This window comes from Macrobrachium nipponense, chromosome 37 (genome assembly GCF_015104395.2).
Source record: "Macrobrachium nipponense isolate FS-2020 chromosome 37, ASM1510439v2, whole genome shotgun sequence".
In the NCBI taxonomy this organism is placed as follows: Eukaryota; Metazoa; Arthropoda; class Malacostraca; order Decapoda; family Palaemonidae; genus Macrobrachium; species Macrobrachium nipponense.
Window position 1 is genome coordinate 39,283,035 of NC_061097.1, and position 21,537 is coordinate 39,304,571.

Consider the following 21,537-nt stretch of genomic DNA (forward strand, 5'->3'; position numbering starts at 1 on the left):
AGGTTACCTGAGCTAGTCCTATTGGCGAAGGATGTTGCCAGTCTTTCCGCTTCTTCTAGTGGGTGAGGGTGAGTTGCTACGGGTGTTCTCTTCTTTCCGGTCTACTCTGTTCAGCCACTTCCATATGCTCGCGAGAGAGAATGTGTACTGTGATAGTTTTGTACACCATTCCATCCACTTTTCAATTCTTATCTCTTGCAGCTGCTGTTGAACATCATTTTTGACTGCTTGTAGTAGTTCCCTGTTTTCTGTTGTCCTTCTTTTCCTATAAATTTTGTTACCCTGTTCAGTAGGGTTTTCAGTCTTCTTACTTCTGGTCAGTAGTACCAGGAGTCTTTGTAGGTGTGGTCTCTTCTTCCTACTCTCATGGGCATTGCCCTGTTTGCAGCATTGTGTATAGCCTCAACTAGATCTTTTTTCTAGCTGATCTATGTCTTCTGGAGGTGTGTATTGTGCTGCCCACTCTTCGAGGGCTAGACGAAACACAACCCAATCTGCTAGGTCTTGGTTCCATGTCGGAGGGGGTGGCGGTATTGGCGGTAGTTGCTGCATCTCCAGCTCTGTTACTGTGGCAAAGTGGTCGCTCACTAATGTCGTGTGTACTTGCCACCTTGTTAGGTGTCTGATTGTTGTTGTGGCAAATGTCAAATCTAATCTGCCTCCTCTTATGTGTGTAGGTTGCCCTGAGTTGAGTAGTGAGACTCCTTCAAACTCATCTAGAGAGAAGGCTATGTGCTCATCCAGGTTGGTTGTGGCCGATGGGGATGATAGCAGAGGGTGATGCGCGTTGAAGTCCCCACATATAATTGTTGGTGATTCTGCTGCATGTGCGAAGAGCTGTGTGAGCTGCAGTTCTCCTGGTTCTTCTCTATGTATTTTTCTATATATGTTGTATATATCTATCCTCTGGTTTAGCAGTGTGATTCTCACGGCTAGGGTTTCCACATTGTTGCCACAGGGGATTGGGTTGTGTGTTCTTGCTGTTGGGATTGAATTCTTGACGAGAATTGCCAATCCTCTGTCTGTGCCTACGCATGGGGTTGTGTAGACATTATATCCAGTTATTCTGAATTTTGTCCCAGTTGTTAGCATGGTTTCTTGCAGTAGAATGATGTCCACATTTTCTGTTTTGCAGACTGCAATTAGTGTAGCTGCCTTTGTCCTTATTCCACCAGCGTTCCAATTGATGATTTTCAGCATGATTGGTACGTTGAGGAGAACTGTCTGGGGTCCCTTGGTGCGAATGTTATTCCAGTTTCCTCTGTCATGCCTTCAGTGGTTGATGGTGATGATTGAGGGTGAGTTGGATGAGTTGAGGGTGTGGTTTATTTTGGTCAGAGGATGTGGAAGGTGAGGGGTTGAGGGCGGATGTGGAAGGTAGAGGTGAGGGGTTTGAGGAGTGGGTTTTGGTGCAGCTTGGGTCGCTGCCTCCTGCATAGTGGTAGAGGGGGAGGGGGACTTGGAAGCTCCTTTGATGAAGCTCTTAAGAAGTACATCTATGCACTCTTGGATAGTTTCTGCATTGATGTCTCCCTTTATGATGCGTTTGGAGAAGTCTGTCAATCTGTCCCTGAGATCGACTGTTTTTGATGTATATAGACCTTGGCAATGGCTTAGGTGCCTGTGGATTTTTTGTTTGCTGGGGGGAGGGAGGGTCTTCTTGATGCAGACCTGGAGCTGTTCCGTTTCCTGCTGAATCCTGCTTCCCTCCTGGATTCCTCCAGCTCCTCCCTGGTATAGAACCTTCTTCTGGGCTGAGGTTTTGTGTCTGCCCTTCCTCTTGACAAGCTCCTCTCTTCTGGTTTCTTTGGGCAGAGCGGCCTTTACTCTTGCCAGTCTCTCCGGGCATCCCCAGGCCATGGCGATGTGTGCCTTGCCGCAGTTGGGGCACTTCGGTTTTTGTTGTGGTCTCCCCCTGCTTTCCTTTTGGCAATGCAGTCTTCAGTTGGATGTTTCCTGCTGCATATTGCACAGGTCTCTTACTTTGCCTGACATTGGCTCTTATGGTGCCCAAATTTCTGGCACTTGAAGCTCCTTAGGGGTCCCGGGTATAAGTTTTCACCCATATCTCCCGAACACTCCCAGATCAACTCTTTCTGGGATGGTCCCTACGAAGGTGACTAGTACAGCCTTGGTAAGTATACCTTGTTTATTCTTCATTCTAATCGCAGCTGTCACATTGGCTGCGCTCGTTAGGTGGCTTTCAGGCATTTCAAGTGGGTAGCCAACCACTACTGCTTTCTTAATTCTCTCTTCTTCTTTCAGTTCCTTGATGTTGATTGCTGTCATGTTCCTCAGGGTGATGATCGTTTTCGTATCTCTGGATGAGATAGTCCACTGACCCTGCTTATTGGGCTTGGCCTGAAATTGCAGGTTTTTGAACCTGGTCTGGAAGGCTGCTATGGCTCTGAATCCTTCAGCTGAATTGTTTGCAGTGACCCTGAAGTGGGTCATTTTTTCCCTGATTTGGTTTCCATTAGCGTTCTTTTCCGGAGCATTTTCCTTAAAGCTGGTTTTCTTCTCCTGCTTTCTTGTTCTTTTTGAGGTAACGGTGGTCCACTCCTGGTCGTCGTCGTCCTCCTTCGTCCTCTTTTTCCTTAGGTCTTCAGTCGCTTCCATCTTGGTGGTCACTTCTTGTTCTTGAATTCGTTGAGGTTCCATGTCCGTCATCGTTAGGGTGCTTCCAAGTCAAAAGAGGGGGGTTGAAGGATAGGCAGTGTGCCTGGTTAGGTTGTCCAACCCTTTAAGCCCTAGGGCACCAGACAAAGTGAAAGTTAGAGTGGAAAAATGAAATTAAAGAACCTGAAACTGTAATCAATTATTGTTATTATTATTATTACTTTCTGACTCTTTTTACTTTATTGTTATTATTATTATTACTGTAACAAGTAATTTTATAATAATATATTTATAATTACTTGTGCTTTACTTTACTGTACTTGACTTTCTTTTACTTTACTTTATTATTACTATTTTATTCTTTCTAATGCTGTTTTAATATAGTTTAATTATTATTATTATTATTGTAATATTTTCTTTTCTGCTTGAAGGGGGGCCCTATCTATCCTATTAGTAGCTGTTTACTGACTGCAGCAGTTGCAGCTGGGGAATCTCCTTACTGCTCTCCGAGCACTAAGACGACCCAGCAGTCAAGTCCTACAGTCAGGGAGGTCCTTAAGATGGGGAAGGAATAATAAAACACAAAACAGTTTACTGTTTTCAAGTACACACACTCACACTCACAACTTTTCTCTTGGCTTATAGTGCCAATCCTTTCAACCACCTTCTTTTCCTATCCTAGGTTCTTGGCTTATAGGCGCCAAGCCTATCAGCCCTGTGCCACTTGCCACAGACGGCGAGAGTGGGAGATTTTGACTGGAGTTTTAAGACCACAACGGCTACCAGATTTTCCACAGGAGAGTCTGTTAGTAATGGAAGGTTATTTAGAAGTAGAGACTTATTTAAAGTCAGTCGTTATTTCCTTATAATATTGGCTGAATCTCAGCAATAATTACTAGGCAAAGCCTTCAAATTTGCAGCAGGCGACGCTGGGGGCGCCCTTCGGCAGTCTACTCTGCAGGAGATGGCAAGCAGGGGCGGGCGGCCCCTACAGGAGAGCAGACAGCAGGCAGCAGCGGCGGCGGCGGCAGCAGCAGCAGCAGCAGTCGACAGGCCCTTGGGAAGCAGCAACGGCGGCAGAAGTTGTCGGCAGGCCCTCGGGAATCGGCAGCGGCAGCAGCAGCAGGCAGTATCCAGCAGCAGTCGGCAGGCAGGTCTCAGGGAGGAGAAGTTCTTCTCACTGTGGGATCAGTGAGAGAACTGTCTGTAGCAAGAAAGTTTGCGGAACAGTATTTATAGCGGCTCGGACCTAGAGTTGCATTCTCATTGGTCGGGCCGGTCTTGGGCGAAGCCGTGGATCTCACCTCGAAGGTCTCGGGGATTCTCTCGTGCGAGCGCCGCAGTAGTGGGCCTGTTCTAATAAAAGATTCCTTCAGCATTTACAATATTTTGAAAATTCCCAATATGAATATTGGCCAGTTACTCAGAAACATCGCTGAGCCTGAAAAGCGAATTGTAAGGAAAATAGAAAAAACAATATATAAAATCAACTCGCTTAATTCTGCCATCCTTTTTAACAGCATTTGCCTAAAAGAGGGTCTTCTACCAAAATATTATTATTTTTTTTTTTTTGCTCTATCACAGTCCTCTAATTCGACTGGGTGGTATTTATAGTGTGGGGTTCCGGGTTGCATCCTGCCTCCTTAGGAGTCCATCACTTTTCTTACTATGTGGCACCGTTCTAGGATAACACATCTTCTGCATGAGTCCTGGAGCTACTTCAGCCTCTAGTTTTTCTAGATTCCTTTTCAGGGACATAGGGATCGTGCCTAGCGCTCCTATGATTATGGGTACAATTTCTACTAGCTTATCCCATATCCTTCTTATTTCTATTTTCAGATCTTGATACTTATCCATTTTTTCCCTCTCTTTCTCTTCATTGCGACATCAATGAGTGATACTTTCTTCTTGACTTTGTCAATCAACGTCACGTCTGGTCTATTTGCACATATCACCCTATCTGTTCTGATACCATAGCCCCAGAGGATCTTTGCCTGATCGTTTTCTATCACTCCCTCTGGTTGGTGCTCGTACCACTTATTACTGCAAGGTAGCTGATGTTTCTTGCACAGGCTCCAGTGGAAGGCTTTTGCCACTGAATCATGCCTCTTTTTATACTGGTTCTGTGCAAGTGCCGGGCATTCGCTTGCTATGTGGTTTATGGTTTCATTTTTCGTATTGCACTTCCTACATATGGGAGAGATATTGTTTCCGTCTATCGTTCTTTGAACATATCTGGTTCTTAGGGCCTGATCTTGTGCCGCTGTTATCATTCCTTCAGTTTCCTTCTTTAGCTCTCCCCTCTGTAGCCATTGCCATGTGTCATCGCTGGCTAGTTCTTTAGTCTGTCTCATGTATTGTTCGTGCATTGGTTTGTTGTGCCAGTCCTCTGTTCTGTTTGTCATTCTCCTGTCTCTGTATATTTGTGGGTCTTCGTCTACTTTTATTAGTCCTTCTTCCCATGCACTCTTTAGCCACTCGTCTTCACTGGTTTTCAGATATTGCCCCAGTGCTCTGTTCTCAATGTTGATGCAGTCCTTTATACTTAGTAGTCCTCTCCCTCCTTCCTTTCGTGTTATGTATAGTCTGTGCGTATTTGCTCTTGGGTGTAGTGCTTTGTGTATTGTCATATGTTTCCTGGTTTTCTGATCTATGCTGCGGAGTTCTGCCTTCTTCCATTCGACTATTCCTGCGCTGTATCTGATTACTGGCACTGCCCATGTGTTTATGGCTTTTATCATATTTCCGGCGTTGAGTTTTGACTTGAGTATCGCCTTGAGTCTCTGCATATATTCTTTCCTGATCGTGTCCTTCATTTCTTGGTGTTTTATATCCCCTCCTTCCATTATTCCCTGGTATTTGTATCCAGTCTCATCTATGTGTTTGATGTTGCTCCCATCTGGTAGCTTTATCACTTCAGTTCTCGTTACTTTGTCTTTTTGTATGTTGACTAAGGCGCATTTTTCTATTCCAAACTCCATCTTGATGACCCCAGATACATTCCTTTCAGTCTGGATTAGGGTATCTATTTCCTTGATGCTCTTCCAATACAGCTTGATGTCGTCCATGAACATCAGAAGGTTGATTCTGTTGCCTCTTTTCTTGAGTTGGTACCCGGCATCCATCTTCTGTAGTACTTTTGTCATGGGAATCATGGCTACTACGAAGAGTAGTGGGGATAATGAGTCGCCCTGGAAGATCCCTCTCCTGATATTAACCTCTGCTAGTCTTATTCCAGAGCTTGTAAGTATTGTATTCCAGTTGCGCAATGTATTTTTGAGGAAGCTGATGGTGCTTTCCTCTGCCCCATATATTTTCAGGCATTCTATTAGCCATGTGTGTGGTATCATGTCGAAGGCTTTCTTATAGTCTATCCATGCCATGCTTAGGTTGGTTTTCCTTCTCCTACTGTTCTTCAATACCATTTTGTCTATCAGGAGCTGGTCTTTTGTACCCCTACACTTCCTTCTGCAGCCTTTCTGTTGGTGGGGGATGGTGTTTGTCTCCTCTAGGTAATTGTATAGCCTTTCACTGATGATACCTGTTAGTAACTTCCACATTATTGGTAGGCAGGTGATAGGCCTGTAGTTACTGGCTATATTTCCCTTACTTTTGTCTTTTTGTACTAAGGATGTTCTTCCTGTGGTCATCCATTTGGGTGCATGGTGATTTGAGATACAATGCTGGAGTTGTTCTGCTCTTCGTGGGTGTAGGGCCTTGAAGTTTTTGAGCCAGTATCCATGGACTTCATCGGGACCTGGGGCTTTCCAGTTTGGCATTTTCTTTAGTTGGTGTCTGACTGTGTCTGTCGTGATCTCTGTGAATCTTTGTTTTATTCTCCCTGTTTCTTCTTCCTTGACTTCCTGGAGCCATGTTTGCCATGTTGCTGTGTGATACCGGATTGCCTCCATATGTTTTCCCAGTCCTCTTACTTGGTTCGGCTTCAGGAATTTCTTGGTGGTTCTTCCCCTCTTAGTTGGCTGTATAGTCTTTTCTGGTTGGTTCCGAATATTTTGTTTCTGTCGGTATCCCTTCCTTATTCCTGTTCATGTATTATTATTATTATTATTTATTATTATTATTTTATTATTATTATTATTATTATTATTATTATTATTATTATTATTATTATTATTATTATTATTATTATTACTTTATTTTAAATAATGGCTATATCAACCGCGTTTATTTTGTATAAAAGTTTCTCTATTTTTCTTGGTACTGACTTTTCTTCTGTACTCAAGTTGGCTGTTAAAACGCCAAATGAGGGATTCATGAATCTCCCATTTAGCGTTTTAGTACCCAATTTGAGTCAGAATTAAGAATAATAGAGAAACATCTTTACAAAATACACGCAGCTGAAATAACCATTATTTTCCATAAAGCCTTTATTAATGAAGGTCTTCTTCCAGCATATTATTATTATTATTATTATTATTATTATTATTATTATTATTATTATTATTATTATTATTATTATTATTATTATTATTATTATTATTATTATTATTCAGAAGATAAACCCTATTCATATGGAACAAGCCCACGAGAGCCATTGACTTGAGATTAAAGCTTCGAGAGAATTTGGAGTTCATCAGTAAGAAGCAAGATGAGGTAAAGGAAAATATGAAAGAAGGCATCTCACTTATTAAAATATGAAAAATTAATTAATAAACAAATAAAAATGCATTAAAAATGCAAGGAGAACAGTATTATGGTAGTAATGCATTGCATCTTCGATTGATCTTTTAAAACTCCAGTTGCACAACAGGAAGTGTGAGAAATAAATGACCTCTGGAACTGAGGAGGTATTGGGCACTTACCGGAAGTGCCAAATACCTTTAAGTAGAATTCTTTCGGGAGAGCTTTTCATGTCAGTTAAAATTGAATTAGAACCCAACAATAATGACAAAGGGAATATTAAAAAAACATTCATTTTGCTCATCCAGTTTTAATGCATCAATAGTTTGTTTGAGCGATTAATTATCCTTGATCAAAAGGACTTTTTCGACTGAGGTAATTAGGTACCTGAGTTTTTTAAATTTTCTTAAAATAGCTAGTGCACTTGTTAATAAAATAAGAATGTATTTGATGATATGATTCTAAACACTCACCAGGTATTGAAGCTTTGATTTTTCAAAGATAATAATTACATGTTAAATGTAGGTGTGTGTGTGTGTGTATATATATATAATATATATATATATATATATATATATATATATGTGTGTGTGTGTGTGTGTGTGTGTATATATACCTACATCTATATATATATATATATATATATATATATGATGTGTGTGTGTGTGTGTGTGTGTGTGTGTGTGTTTGTGTGGTGTGGGTAACTATGCTTATATACACAGATATACACAGACATTATGTATATATATATACTTAATATATAGCACACATATATATATATCATAATGTATATTTATACTTATATATACATTATATATATACTTATATATAATGTATGTGAGTATATATATATATATAATATATATATATATATATATATATATATATATATATATATATGTTACGCTCATTATTGAAAATTGCCGATTATTGAAAATCGGCAAAAAATTGCCTATTTTAGATAATCAGCAAGGGCCCTGCCTAATATTGAAAATTTTCAATAATGGGCAAAATATTGCTCATTTTATATATTAGGCAACACGTTTTTGCTGAATATTGCTAACGTTGCCGAATATGGAAAATATTGTAACTTAAGTGTTTCAAACAACCAGTATTCAATTTTGACAGCTGGAAGGTCCATTCTAAGCTCTAAGCAAACTAATGTAGACCATAATGACTCTCTAGTTTAATAACAGTATAAAAATGTTAACTGTAATACACTCATTTTTTAATTCTATTATAATATCCGTTTTTTTCTTCATAAGCAATTCAAATAAACACTGAAAACACAGATAATACAATTTATTTTGTAACAACAATATTATTAGAATACTGACTTATCAACCTTCACCAAATAATTTGCAAATAATTCACCGGCAATAAAAAATTAACTAATCTATATCTATTTTATATAAAGAAACAAAATAAAAACTAAACATTCTTACAGCCGTTGCTAGGATGGCACCTAGAGTTACACTTCATTTTCTTTCTACTGCAGCTACATCTTAGAGAAATACAATCTAATTTGCAGTTACATTTCTGGTAACCTTGGCCACCAGTGGATCGAGTTACCGCAGCTCTGAGAGTAACGTGGATGTCTGGTACATCAGCCACTTTAAGTAGTTTTTCACCAATTTTATCTAAATTAGCTCTAGTAAAGCAAGAATTTAAGGTGCCTTCTTTACACCCTAAACGATACATGTCATTTTCCTTGGACAGCACAACTACTAGTAAGTTTTTAGGGTCTGAAGGACCCCGATCAACGTCTGGAATTCTTAGAGTAGCGTTGTCTTCTACCTGCAGTGATTCCTGCATCCTCATACCCCTACGGATCATCTTTAATGCGGATTGAGCCTGACTAATGTCGACATTTTCCCGTATAACTTCGATGGCATTAACCCTTTCTTCAATACACTTCAAACCCTTTTCACTTTCAGGTTGCTCTGGAACCTCTTCATCTTCAAGTTGCTGTTCTGTTTTCCTACCTTTCATCGTCTTCCCTTTCGCCATAATTACCGTCCTCGCTGAAGAACTGAAAATAATAGGTCGTTAGCTCATATCATACTTTTCTGATTGTAACTAGGCATATGACTTAAAGAATTTTAGTATTACTATGCTTTCTAAAACCTGAAGCTTTAGGAAATGGAAAATTACAAAATATGTAAAGACTTGTTAACACAGTAAATTAGGTCTTTCAACTTATGATTTTTGGAGAAATGATTAAGTGCACTCCATTAGAATAGTGTATGAAAAATTCAGTTTCAAAGTGTATTATCAGTTTATCTTTTTTAATAGATTATTTAATATTTACGTTGTCAAGATCTTCTTCGTAGCATATGCCATCCAAAACTGATTCAGGAAGATTTGTTGAAGAAAGACCAACTGACGGTTCTCTTCCAAAGGTGGCCTTAAATGGTGTATGTTTCGTTGTCTCATGCTTCGAGATATTTACTTGCCACTGAACAAATTTTAAGCCAATACTCCATTTCTTGGAATTATTCTCTCGCATCCATATCTTCAATTTATCCTGGATTACACCATTGAGTCGCTCCACTACTCCTTGGCTTTGGAGATGCCTTGGCCGACCTGTCACTAGCTGCAATTGTGGCCAAAGTGTTGATAATTCGGATATCACAGAATTCACAAATTCCCTACCGTTGTCACTTTGCAGTACTGCGGGAGCACCGAATGTTAAAAACACAGGTAGAAGTGTCTGAGCTACCTCTTCTGCTCTTTTAGATTTAAGGGGGCTTAACACAAAAAATTTGGTAAAATGATTAACGTAAGTTAGGATGTATTTATAATCCCCGTCAGGAAGTGACTGAAAATTTATTAGATCAATTTGGCACCTCAATAAAAATGAGTGGCTTCTAATTGGTTTCACGACAAGCCCTTTTGGTTGCTTCCGACTCTTTTTTTAAACGATACTCTACACAAAAGTTAATAAACAGGCTACAATATTCCATAGTTATGTTAGACCATTTCTTTTTAACTTCAAATAAAGTTTTCTTCTCGCCACCATGACCAACATCTTTATGTGCCTTTTCTATTGCACCATACACTTCCTGCTACGTATATATTTATAATGTTCTTCCCCATCTGTTCTTTTCTTTATCAAACATTCCGTTTCACCAACCATAAGAATCTCATATCTTGAACGATAGTTATAATCAATAGTGGTGATAGCATCACTTTCTAGATCCTTTGATAACCTTGATATAATATCTTTCACTTTTTCAAGCAAGAATAGGATAAAACATTAAAAGTTAAAAATAGTGTCAACATATTACATTCTATTCACAAAATTTCTTCATCCATTAATTACAGATGGTATAGTAGTCGATTTATCAATATTCGGCAAAATGGTCCTGCCGAGTTTTGAAGCCCTGCTGATTTTAAATACTAGGCAAGAAAAATTGCTCATTTTATATAATCGGCAAAGCGCTTGCTCATTCTCAATAACAGACATTTCTATTGCCGATTTTCAATAATGAGCGTAACATATATATATATATATATATATATATATATATATATAATATAAATATATATATATATATATAATAAAATATATATATATATATGTATAGATACTTATATATACATTATATATACTTATATGTAATGTATATATAAGTATATATATTATATACTTATATATACATTATGGGAGCTTGCAGGGTTATAGTGGGGACCCCTAAGGAGGTTTATATTGGGTTTCATCATATCTCCCCCACCCGCCCTCCGAAGGGGTGAGGCAGAGAAGGGATTCCCTGAAACGGAGCAGGTTATGCCCGTAAACGTAGTTACTTTACGAATTTTCATACACAATACTGTATGCATATGTTTGCTAGTATATATTATTGTCGTTTTTTAACTCGTTATATAATATGCGTGTTGTGTGTTTGTTTATGTAATATATATATATATATATATATATATATATATATATATATATATATATATATATATATATATATATATATATATATATATATATATATATATATATATATATATATATTATAAGTCTGGGTGTTTGCGTACATATATATATATATATATATATATATATATATATATATATATATATATATATATACATATATATATATATATATATATATATATATATATATATATATATATATCTTATATACATATGTATATCTGCCTTATACTTTTGTGAGCGCTTTTCCTACATGTGAAAACGCATATGTTCACGCATCCATGGTATTTAGATGTGCAATTATTGAAAATGAAAGGAATGCTACATACCATTAAGTTCTAATGGGTAAGGGGGGCAAAAAAATGGTTCGGAAAGGGTGAATGCTAAAAAAAAAAAAGAGGAATTAAACAAACAATTCCTCCTGGAGTGGGAATAGATAGGAAGTGGAGAGGGAGAGAAAAAAAGCAATTCCCACAAGAATGGGAATTGGGTAAATAACATTTTTACCCAGGAATTGGAACGGGTGAATAATGGTCCGATTGACTGATTGATAGATGCAAAAAAAGTACCATGGCGTCCCAACAACTTAGGTCATCGACGAATAATGGTCCGATCATTTTCACTCGATCATACGAGGGTGTTATCATGTTGGTGACTTTCCTCTCCTACAGTTGTAGCCTGTACAGTAAGTTCCAAAACTGAAGCGACAAATTTCAGAGAATTTCGTTCGAAATTCACTATCTGGCAACTACAACTCGTAGCTAAAAAATATATATTTTTTCTACAGTGAAACCTCTATCAAGCAAAATAAAGCTAACATATGATGCACAAATATCAAATCTATGATATTTATAACAATCATAAGAAAAAATTACGGTAATAGTAATTATTTTAAAGTATAGCAATTACTTCAAACTATAGAAACGAAACAATTTGAAATTCTCGTTCAACACAGAATTACCAACATTACCAATGTATATTTCGAGCAATGTGGAAACAAATATTTAATATCATAGTGTATTATCAATTATTTTAGCGAAGATGCATAAAACCATGCAATTATCAATAGAATGTTAAAGGAAAATCTCCGCAACATTAAACATAATCAACCATGAATGCACCTAGATTCAATGGAGAAGTTGGGGGTGGTTGGTAGTTCTGATTCTAGCTTCTGGGACCGAGCATAAAACACCATCTTCGAGAAAGGCTCTAACCCCTGCTGCTACCTTCAGGTGACTAGGCCTAGTTCCGGGCATTGCAAGGCTTACAATGCAGGGCCACTGTCTTGTTATTTAGGCAAAGATAGAACTTCAGGACCGACACCAGAACCTGTCCTTGCACCTGGGAAAATAAGAAAGTCGGTCGCAAGCAACCAGAACATCCGTAAAATCACCATCTGGTTAAGTAGGGAGACGACAGACGCCCCCCCCCCCCCTTTCTACCTCTACCCACAATACTAACTCCACCTTTTTCACTTCAACCTATTACCTCAAATCTTCGAATCATATCCCAACCGTGAAATTTAAGACTGAATTTGCGTAAGTGGGCGTATCATAAGGGAGTGATATCACCCAAATTCATATTTCCACTGACAACCAGTAATCCGTTCGATCCATCCAGTCAAGTATTATTGCATAACAGAAATTTATGAGTTTTTTGTAGATATATATATATATATATATATATATATATATATATATATATATATATATATATCTACAAAAAAAATCATAAATTTCTGTTATGCAATAATACTTGACTGCATATATATATATATATATATATATATATATATATATATATATATATATATATATATATATATATATATATATATATATATATATATATATATATATATATATATATATATAAAGAAGCACCCGAGCATGACCAATAGGCCTAGTGCTCGATTCTTAAAAACAGACCTCTGGTTATTCCTTATAGATAAAAACGTCCTGAGAGAGAGAGAGAGAGGAGAGAGAGAGAGAGAGAGAGAGAGAGAGAGAGGCTTAACAGGGGATACTCTAATTAAAATAATGCTCGCCAAGCATATTCACACTCCGGATCGTATGGACAAGAATAGTCCTCACTTATGCACTGAAAAAAAAAACAAAAAAGGTGGAAACCTACGAAAATACTTGTTTGGTGCGACCCTGAACGCAATTCTGCATGCAAAAATTTGCTCAATCGAGAAATTCCATGAAATTATTAACTAACAAGCTGAAAAATATATTTCCTTGATTCTTGAAATAGGCCTAACCCTGTACCCACCGCTAAACGCGCACTAACTTGGATCTCGTTTTTTTTTTTTTTTTTTTTTTTTTTACACCAACTTGCCTTATTTATATTTCATTTAATCAGTGGTAACTTCTCTATGCTTTATCAAAGGAATCATAATAACTTTCGATATAACGCCATAAAAGTAGAAAGTTAATTTACAAATATTAGGCCAATGCTTATGCACACGGTTCCTGCTGCCACTCTATGGTGAACACTTCATATCACACTTTGAAAGCCGCACAAGTTTCTTTGGGGAAATTCTTTTTTTTTCTTTTAACAAACAATTACTGAACTAACATTGATCATTCACTGGGGAAATACTTTGTGCGCTTATACAGTTAATCACTGATACGTATCATCAGATAAATAGGATGACAATAATTGGAATAAAATATACTAACTGGCAACCCCATGAGTTTCTAAAGAAGTACGATCAATTCTGAGATTTGTCGCTTCACTTCTGGAACTTACTGTACAAGGAGGAATTTCATCGTAAATAAACTCTATAAAAAATAAAAATAAAAAAATAAAAATAAAGAATAATAAAGTTAAAACAGCCAAATCAATAAATCTTCGTTATTATAATCTCTAGTCAAAATAAAAAAAAAAATATAATAACATTTAAATCAATACATCTTCATTATCATAATATATACCCCTCATGTCTTTAATTCCACCGAATAAATAGTCGACTAAATAATTACATTTAATAAGAATAAATGTGGGATCAATCAAAATCTGATTTTGTAAAAAGCAACATGAGCATCACTGAATGGAAAAAAAAGAAATTAGTTGAAAAATAGCAGCCTAATGTATACCTGAATATTAAAAATATTTTTAGAAACTTTTGAAATCTAATGACACAAATTACGTAAAATACACTCGAATCCTGATAATAATAATAATAATAATAATAATAATAATAATAATAATAATAATAATAATAATAATAATAATAATAATAATAATAATAATAATAATAATAATAATAATAATAATAATAATAATAATAATAATAACAACTTAAAGTTTTAAGTACAGCATGGTAATGATATACGAATATACTTTTAAACTGAAACATAAAGCAGTATTGAATGCGATAAAATAATCATATAAAAATATGATTAAAAAAATAGTTAGAAACGAAGCTTCATTGATGATAATGAATACAGTGAAAATAGGGATCAGGTGAGGAAATATATGTTTTCATATACATTTCTAATGACAACAACTTTTTGATGTTAGCAAATGTAAGTTAATTTATTCCTTATAGAGATATGTCATGTGGAGAATGTGTAAATGTGTAAGAGAGAGAGAGAGAGAGAGAGAGAGAGAGAGAGAGAGAGAGAGAGAGAGAGGTGGGGCTAGGTAAGGAGAGAGAATGGGTGAAGATTTCTTATATATGTGAGATATATATAAAACAAGTAAAAATTGCATCGGCACAATCTTGTTTCTGTACGCAAGGTCCACCAAAAAAAAATCTTATCTTTTAGTGGTATAGGTATAATGGTGTATGAGCCACAGCCCATGAAACTTTAACCACGGCTCGGTGGTGGCCTATCCTTCACCGTTACCAGAAGCACGGTTATGGCTAACTTTAACCCTAAATAAGGTACAGACTACTGAGGACTAGAGGATTGCAATTTGGTATGTTTGATGAATGGAGGGTGGATGGTAAACATACCAATTTGCAGCCCTCTAGCCTCAGTAGTTTTTAAGATCTGAGGGCGGACAGAAAAAGTGCGATGGACAAAGCCAGCACAACTAAAAAGTAGATAGGGAGTGATAAGGCGTAGACACATCAAAAATGTGTATGTGTGCATGTATGAGAGAGAGAGAGAGAGAGAGAGAGAGAGAGAGAGAGAGAGAGAGAATTAAGCAGAAGGTCAGAAGACATACGAAAAGAGACTGTCAGACATAATGACAGGAAGAGAGAGACGGAAAAACAGGCCAGCTGACAGCACGACAAGAATGAGATGAAGACAGGGAATGAAAGAAGCCCGCACAGAGAGAGAGAGAGATAGAGAGAGAGAGAGAGACCTTACAGACCTTACAGACCTTACAGTTCGTTCGGGTTGCCCCAGGTCCCTCAGTGTGAGGCGCCTCTAATGTCTACCAGAGTTGCTAGTACATCTTCCGGTATATTTTGCATCTTCCAATCTTGGATGGTCTGGGATGCAGTTTAGATATTTGTCGAGCTTATTCTTAAACACATCTACGCTCACTCCTGATATATTCCTCAGATGAGCTGGCAACGCATTGAATAGACGCTGCATTATCGATGCTGGTGCGTAGTGGATTAATGTTCTGTGCGCTTTCCTTATTTTTCCTGGTATAGTTTTGGGCACTATTAATCTACCTCTGCTTGCTCTTTCTGATATTTTTAGTTCCATGATATTTTCTGTTATTCCCTCTATCTGATTCCATGCCTGAATTATCATGTAGCGTTCTCTTCTCCTTTCTAGACTATATAATTTTAAGGATTGTAGTCTTTCCCAGTAGTCTAGGTCCTTAACTTCTTCTATTCTAGCTGTAAAGTACCTTTGTACACTCTCTATTTGTGCAATATCCTTTTGATAGTGTGGGTACCATATCATATTGCAATATTCAAGTGGACTACGAACATATGTTTTATAAAGCATAATCATGTGTTCAGCTTTTCTTGTTTTGAAGTGCCGTAACAACATTCCCATTTTGCTTTGCTTTATTCTTTTTTGCCAAAACAGAATGGCTATTTGATCATTGCATAACATGTTCCTATTCATCATCACACCAAGGTCTTTAACTGCTTCCTTATTTGTGATTGTCTCATTATTAGGTCCCCTATATGCATATAGCTTTCCTTCTCTGTCTCCATAATTTATGATTCAAATTTATCAGAGTTAAATACCATCCTATTTACCTCTGCCCAATCATATACTTTGTTAAGGTCTCTTTGTAGAGCGTTCCTATCTTCATCACAAGTAATTTCTCTACTTATTCTTGTGTCATCAGCGAAACTACTCACTACCGATCCTTAACATTACTGTCTATGTCTTCATCATAATAACAACATATTGCAGCTACCACCCGTACCTTGTGGCACACCGGATATTACCTTGGTTTCATCCGATTTCTCATCGTTTGCAATAACTATCTGTTTTTCTGTTGTGTAAAAATTCTTTAACCATCTTCCTACTTTATCTACGATATTGTGTTTTCTAATTTTCTTTGCTAATATATTATGGTCTACTTTGTCAAAAGCTTTTGCAAAATCTAGATAAACCACATCTGTTTCATTTCCGCTTTTCATATTTTTGATATGTGTTCTCACGGTGGACTAACAGTTGGGTTTGTGTACTTTTTCCGGGTACGAAACCGTGTTGTCCTATATTAAACAAATTATTTTTTATTATTAAATGTTTCATAATATTTTTCTTCTTATTACCCTTTCATACACTTTCATAATATGTGATGTTAAAGACTCACAGGCCTATAATTACTTGCCTCTAGTCTTGATCCACTTTTGAAAGTAGGGGTGGGATATATGCTAATTTGTGCTCATCATAAATCTTTGCCTGTATCTACACTTTGTCTTAATAATATTGCAAGTGGCTTTGCGATAGAATGAACTACTTTCTTTAACAAAATAGCAGGGACTCCATCCGGCCCTGCAGCAGCTCCATTTTTAATTTCATTAATTGCCTGCACAATATCAGCTTCATTAATTTCTATGTCAGCTAAATATTCACTATTTTCGTCCCTTACTTCTATATCATTATCTTCATTATCTATTCTAGGGGTGAATTCTCTCTTATATCGTTTCTGCCTGCCAGTATGTTGCAAATTTCCTTTTTTTCATTCGTTAATCTCCTTCAATTCTCAAAGGGCCTATTTTCTATTCTTCTTTTATTCATCTTCTTCGCATATGAGTATAATAGTTTGGGGTTTTGCTTGATATTTAATAGGGTTTTTTCTTCCAAGTCCCGTTTTTCATTTTCTTTTGATTGTATAATCTTTTGTTCTGCATTTTCTATCTTACTGTTTAGTTCTATAACTTTCCATGCATTGTTTTCTTTTGCAAGACCTTTTTTCCACTTTCTGATTTTCTGGAACAAGATCCTTCTGTCTCTTGGTATGCATGAATGATGTTTACTTTTCTTCTTCGGTATATATTTATCCACTATTTTCTCCAATATTTTATATAATATCTCCGTATTTACCCTTATGTCATCACTTACGTATAATTATCCCAATCTTTGTTTAATTCTTCATTAATTTCTGACCATTTTATATTTTTTACTGTAGAAGTTGTATTTTCCATATCCTTCCCACTTTTTCATTTCTTGCTTATCTCTATTTTCACTTGCTTTGGAATGACTGTTAATTCTATGACATTATGATCTGAAATACTCGCATTATAAACTATTATTTCTTTAACATAATTCATCTCGTTCACAAATACTAGATCTAAAGTATTTTCCTTTCTTGTTGGCAGGTGATTTATTTTGTTGAATGTTGTATTCTAGTAGCATATCTAATAGCTTTTCAAATTGCCTCTTATCTTCTGCACTACTATTACTCTCTTTTTTATATGTATAAGTACAACACAGTCTCCTATTCGTTCTTTCCATTCTACGAAAGGAAAGTTGAAGTCACCAGATAGGAGAATAGTCCGTCCTTGTATTTCTAACATATATCATCCATTTTTTCCAATATTAAGTCAAACTCTTTAGTATTAGGAGGTCTATATATTACTATGTCATCAATTTTTCAGATTCAAATTCTACCTTCCGCTATTAGTTCACATTGCTTGAGTTTACTATATTTCTCATATATTTTTTCCTTGTTTTTTTGTCTTTCCCATATATTGCGGTTCCCCCCCTTGATTCCTATTTTTTTCTATCTGATCTATAAGTTTGGAACCCTTTTATTTGATCATCATTCCCAGTCTCTTGGAATACCAGGTTTCACTTATATTCATTATATATATTTTCTTTTTTTTCATTTTGGGTTAGTTCTTCTAAGTACTCTATTTTTCTTTTTGAGTTACTCGTAACTAAACCCTGCGCATTCATCACTATGATGGTTTGCGTGGTTTTTCTCCTTCATTTAAATATTGGTAGAGTAATAAGGAATTTTCCCATGTCTCTCCTGTTCTGGTATGTTGTTCTTTTTTTTCATTTCCAGAAATTCTGACATTAATAAAAAAATCCAACTTTTATTCCATAATATTTTGATCTTCCTTCATCATAATTATTCATTTTGTGTCTGAATCTGCAATTTTCTCCGTTTCTGCATATCCTCTTGCATAATAAACTACAGTTATTATCTCTTGAGTAGAATTTCGGAGCTGATGCTTTGAAATTTTTTGCTGACACCTCTGCATATCTCATTGGTGGTTTGCTTTTTCTCTTTTACCTGATATTTCGTTGATTTCTCTCTTTGGGATTTGTTTCTTTCTTATTTTGGATTTTATTACTTTGGTTGGTTATTTATTTGATTATGATTCATGGCTACAGGTGCATATATGTGCATTTTTTTGTCGAACTTACATCCTTTTCCTTCTTTTAGGTTTTTACATATTTTTTGGATGCAGATCTCTGCAATCATCCCCATAGCCATCTAAGTATGCACATTTACCATATATTTCATAGTTTTGACATACCTTAGGATGTTTTGGAGTAACATTTTCTCTTTCTCCAAATCTGCAATTCCCTCTTTTCAAAAGGTTGCAGATTTTGTCTTTCTTGGTTTTTTTCCTTTTTTCCTCTTTCCCCCGTCATTGTGTAGATCTGGGTAGAGCCTCTTCGGGATTTGCTTTTCTGTTGTCATATCGTAATTTATTTCTTCGTAGGTATGCTGCTTTATTGCCTCATATGTAGTATCAATGAGTATCTCTGCATCCATACTTTTATCTTGTTCTTTGTTTTCCTTATTTTTTATTTTTTTCTGTCATTTCATTTTTGTTTACTTCTCTTTGTTTCCTCTTCCGTTTTCCTCTTCTACTTTTTCTTCTTCTTCTTCCTCTTCTTCTTCATCCTCAACTATTTGTACATTCAATCTTGATTTAATAACATTGTCTATCCATGATAGACATGTTGAACAAAAAATTCTTGTATCTTTTCTCAAATCTTGCATTACCTCAGCACACTGTGGATGGGTCGGAATGTTGCATGCAGCACATTTTCTGATTAGGTTTTGTGGATTGACTATGCTATACCAAACCTTACACAGTTTGCATGCTTTTGGCATTCTTTTTCCTAATGCATCAATTAGGATATTCACAAGATTCACCTTATTCATTTTCTTTGTCGGAATATGTTGGTTTATGTATATTTTCTTTATGAGTCTCTTGACCACTTTTATGAGAGAGAGAGAGAATTATGACCCAGTGGCGTTAAGAGATGATGATACATCCTGAGAGAAAATAAAAACAGGAAATCTGTTGACAAACAGGAAGGCAATCAGTTCCCATCTTCCCATCTAACCATTTTCACTTCGGTTACGAGACAAACATTCAATTCTGAAGTGAAGAAGAGAATTGGAAGGGAAAGCGATGAAAGTGAGCTAAAACAAAGAATAAATACGAGATAAAAGAATATATGCAGTTTTCAACGAACAAATAGGACAAAATTGATTGAGAGATGCCGAAGAAAAAAGGTTGAGCAAAAGACATAGCAATCACGAACTGTAAAAAAAAAAAAGACAATGGATGTGCCAGAGACAAATAAAAGGAAATGAAATAAATGTGGAAAAATAAAGAAATGGATAGAAAATTTATAAAATGAGCTAAAATAGATCACTATGTGTCAAAACAAAGTAGTAAAGGAATTTATAAGTAACATTTTAAAACCAATTTGAGAATTTAAATAAAACGAGTGTTGAAGAGTAAAATTTTAAAAAAAGATAAAATAATCTAAACGAACATCAAGTGGGGAAGTTAACATTTAAAGATAATAATTAACAATCTAAAAATCCACTCAAGCAAAGAAAAAGGATCAATAAACAGTTAATAATAGAAGCTATTACAAATCTAGCGAACAGAGAATAAGAGGAAATGAATGCAAAATAAACAATTAAAAAACAGACAAGTAAAGAAAACGAATCATTATAAAGTAGACAATAAAAATTGTGGCGAATCTAGAGAATAAAGTGAAAAGAGGAAATAAATACAAAATAATTAACAAAGAAAAAATCTAATAATTTACTTAAGCCAAAACGAAACGCAGACAAGAAGACTATTCAACAAACCGTAATCAAGAAGAGTTATGACGAAGCCATCGAATAAAGTGAAAAGAGAAATAAATGCAAAATAAACAAAATGAAAAAATACGAACGAATTACTGTAACCAAAACGAAATGTAGGAAAGGAAACGAATCAATAAAAGGTACACAAGAAGAGTTAAATGTATCGAACAGAGTGAAAAGAATGAAATGCTCAAAAAACCGTAGAAAAAGAAAAGTACGAACGAATTACACGAACCATACCGAAGTTGCGAACCTAGTGGCGAGAATCTGAAGTATCTGCCCTCGAAGCAGCCGCCGTCACTTCACGAACCAAGTTGGCAGATGATAAGAACATCTCTCGTCCGATCACCGCCCACTCGAAGGGTAACTTTATGCAAACTTTATATGGCAACTTTACCCTGATTAATAGTTCCGGCTGAAAAACGCGACTGTCAATTAGCTGCCGATTGGATGAGGAAGAGAACTCGCTCTCCACTCACTTTTCCACAGACGAGTGGAGGAGGAGGAGGAGGAGGAGGAGGAGGAGGAGGAGGAGGAGCTCTTTAGATGAAATGTAGTAGTCTGGTTGTTTGGAAGAAAGGAACTGTTGCAAGGACCCTAGAGGAGAAGGTACGGGGATTTTGGGGTAATTTCGTGAAAGGTCAAGGTGCTGTTGTGGTAGTCTGTTTATAAGTATCCCTATGAAATTATTTATTTATGCATATATATATATTTATATATATATATATATATATATATATATATATATATAATATATATATATATATACATGTACTTTATCCTTCGACCCCAATATGTAACACACACACATAATA